A 4012-nucleotide genomic window follows, 5' to 3' on the forward strand; every position below is an offset into this window, starting at 1 on the left:
TCCAAACTAAAAAATTTTTTTATGCATTTTTTAAACTGTATTTACAAGAGGAGTTGATTCTGCACCTAAATGTTAGATCTTGAATTATGATTTTACTTTGATTTTGTTAAATGACTATCTTTGATTGCAAAACATAAAAACCTGCATAACACTAGTATGACAAGTAACTAACTACATTGTGCTTAATTACTTTAAGAAAAAGTCTAGAGGGCTAGCAACTTTTGTATTTTGTGGCCAACACTTAACTATTAAAAGAAAAGTAAGTGATCTCTCACCATTGAATGTAATCTCATACCATTAAAAAGACTATTAATGGCCAATTAATGGTTATAAAACATAAAAGTTACTGACCCCTAACACTCCTCATACTTTAATTTGTCCTGGTTGCTTCATCTTCGTATTTTGCCTACAAATAGAAATTAAATTTTGTCTCTTGATATTTGATTATTAATTATTTGGTATGGATATTTCTTGGTTGTTAAAATTAAAAAAAAGATAAAATTACTTTAATTTCAACACTAATTTCTTTTCTTCTTATGTTGTAACAGTGAAACTCGAAATTAAACTTCATTAAATAGTAACAATCATACGTACTTTTAGTCTTCAGTCTTCAATAGTTCTTCATGGTGTTGATTTTGACAATATAAACAAGCGACAATAAATAAATAAATAATTGAAGAAGAAATTCAACGAAGAATAGAAAAACGCGAGCATCACTAGTGGTGCGTGTTTTTCAGAGAGAAGCTTCCTGTTCGTAAAGTTTGAATTGAATTTCAAAAAGATCTGCCATGTGATACAAAAACAAATCAAAAGAAATCGTCACATTGGACCCATGATCACTTTGAACATATATATATAATAAGCTTATAACCATAGACTGGTCAATATAATATTTCTTTAAGAAAGCATGACCTTAGGTTAAACTTTGATATAATTTACTAAATCACATGCATGTAGCAACGATATATTTTAAGCACGTCAAAAACAAAACTATAGTTTATAACATAAATAAATGCATTTACCTAACTTAAAGTTGACGGTATAAGCATGCATGTCGGGGGTTTAAGGTCGTCTAGAAAGAAGGTTTTCGGAAGAAAATAGGTGAGAAGTATCTCAAAAGCTGTATCACACTTCTCAATTCTCATAACTCCTAACGTGTATATGTGGGAATATCTAAAAATGGAAATATGAATAGATGCAAAAATAATACTAATACTCGAAAATTGACAAAGTTGTCAAAAATATCTTTTTTTTAAGATATTTTAATAATTCAAATTTAACACATATAACCGATTAAACTATGATTATTTTATTAAAATTAGATCGGATAAATTAATTTAGCAAAAAAATTAATAAATTAAATTTTGAACCGATATAAATTAATATTTTTTATAAAAAATTACTACGATATTCCTATTATAAAGCACAATTAAAATATCCCAATTATATATATATATATTGAAAACTTTAAATTCTAACCCTATAACGATAGAGAAGAATATTTATAGTTAAAAATTAACAAATTACTTCAAACATCAAATTTTATAACTAACAAAAGTTAAAATAGACAAAAATGCCAAATCAAAATTTAGAAAAATAGCATATTCACCTTAGAATTTTAAAAAATTCCATACTCCACCACAACACATCAACTCCTCAAAATCAGAAAGAACAAGAAGCAGAATCACCAAATTAGAAAAAATCAGCATAAACTCATAAACAATTCAAAATCAGAATCATAACATAAAGTCATAAACAACTCAAAATCAGAAAAAATTTCAAGATAAACAATGTAGTGAAGCAATGCATCATAGCACAATTAACTGAGAATAAAAAAAATCAGCAACAAACAAGTGAAGCAACTCAGAAATCGGAATAAATAAAATTAACAAATAATCAGTGACTCGTTCCACACACAATAGAGGAAACAAATAAAAAACTAAAGTGAAAAAAGGGAAGAAATCAGTGAAAATAAAGAAGACCACAAAGATGTTGAGGGACGGCGAATATTGAAGAACTCATGGCGACGGCGAAGAGCCCATGGCGGCATGGGTATGTTCGCACTTCGCACAGAGTGGTGCTCGACACAGACAGAGAGACAGATGTTTCGGAGACAGAGGCGTTTTTGACGACGAGAAAGAGGCGGCCGACGACGGGGAGAACAGAGAATAGTGGCGGCGTCTAAGACCTAGAGTGAGATAGATTGGGGGCATTTTGCCATTTTGGTGAGACTGAGAGTGAGAGAGAAGAGAGAAGAGAGAAGCAGAGAAGCTCGGAAAGCCATGCACATCAACCTCAGACACAGCTCCACCGCCTCCTTCATCCGCTGCTGCCGTGCTCCGACAAGCGCTCCGCTCATTCTTCTGCTGCTCTCCAAGATGCCACCTTTGAACTAGGGATTTTGGTGAATTCTAAGAGTGAGAGAGAAAGGAGAGGGGATTGGGGGTATTTTGGGTTGCGCGTTTTGGTTTTGTTTTTTTTTTTTTAAATTAAACCAAAACGACGCCGTTTGGTGTTGAATGGGAGAATCGGACTTCAAAATAAACGGTCGGTTCATCTGGTTCACCAATTAACTATCGGTTCGACCGATTTTTCATCTATTTTTTGCATGCATTAGACCGGCTAACTGACCAGTTCTCAGTAATCCAGTCGAATCGAACAGTTCGATCTGATTTTTAGAACCTGTTTTGATGGCAACAACAGCTGTATTTAAAAATTAAAATTTAAAATTTAAAATAAGAAGCATAAATAAAAGAGAAGAACCGGAGAACTAGCTTGCGATTTGCGATTATTTGGGTCACTGACCATTTTATAACAAGTATAGTGATGTGACACATTTTAATTTTCATATTGAGAAAGTGGTGGTGTTATCCATGGTTATTGATTATTGGTTTATTGTGTGTTATTCAAAAGTATAGAATGTAAAAAAAATGGCTAGTTACAAATCAAACCATCCGATTTAAGGTTGTCACAAATTAGAGGGTTGGTTTTGACTCAAATTAAATCGGAAAGTCAGATTTGAGTCAATCCAATAGCTAAATTTAAATTAAAAAAGACCGAAAAATAGAAATTTGATCAAAAATTAACTAGAGTGTGTTATGTTCTTTACGTCAAAATATTTATACATATAATTAATAATGTATAATAATTATAAACTATAATAATAAAATGCACAAAAAAAGATAAAATAAAAAAAATAGAAGATGAAGAAAGTGAAGAAATATAATTAAGAAATAAAATAAAAATGACCTTACATGTAAAAAAAAGAAAAAAATAAGAAGAGTAGTTGAAAAATAAAATGAAGATGATAAGAAAAAAGAAAGACAAAATGACATGAATTGAAATTGAATAAAAAAGATATATTAAAATTGAAATAGAAAATAAAAAGGATAGAATGCAATTGGATACAAAGAGAATTACGCTATTTTTTATTTAATTTTTTGATGCAATAAGAAAGGAATTTCTCAATCTTCTACCCAATCCTCTATACAACAAGAGAGGGACTCACTCAATCTCACTTGTCCACACTATGGTTTCATCTCAAAACTAAAAAAATGCTTTGACACTTCTAATCACTCAAATACTACAACTATAAGAGATAAGGAGGTATTTATAATCTCTTATTAGGTTAAATCAAAGAAAATTCTAATAAGTCCATAAACACAAAGTCCAAGTTAATAACTAAATAAACAAAATTAAAATACATCAAATTAAATTAAATATTCTAAAAATATAAACTAATAACTTCAAAATAATATTTGAACTTTTAATGTCACGAACATTTGAAGTACATATCAGAAGATTATTTTGTATGTAGAAAAAGAAAAATCTGAAGAAGGATAGTTAAGAGAGATAAGAATTGAAAACAAAATTTACAAAATATTACTTTAAGTAAATGTATATTTGAAAGTAAAGAATATGCTAAAACAATCATCCAAATAAATTTGGTCTAACTTTCAAGACTTTTAAATGTATATTCATATTTTAGAATGAACACTAAACTAAACATACA

The sequence above is a fragment of the Arachis ipaensis genome, chromosome B03 (genome assembly GCF_000816755.2).
Source record: "Arachis ipaensis cultivar K30076 chromosome B03, Araip1.1, whole genome shotgun sequence".
NCBI classification, from domain to species: domain Eukaryota; kingdom Viridiplantae; phylum Streptophyta; class Magnoliopsida; order Fabales; family Fabaceae; genus Arachis; species Arachis ipaensis.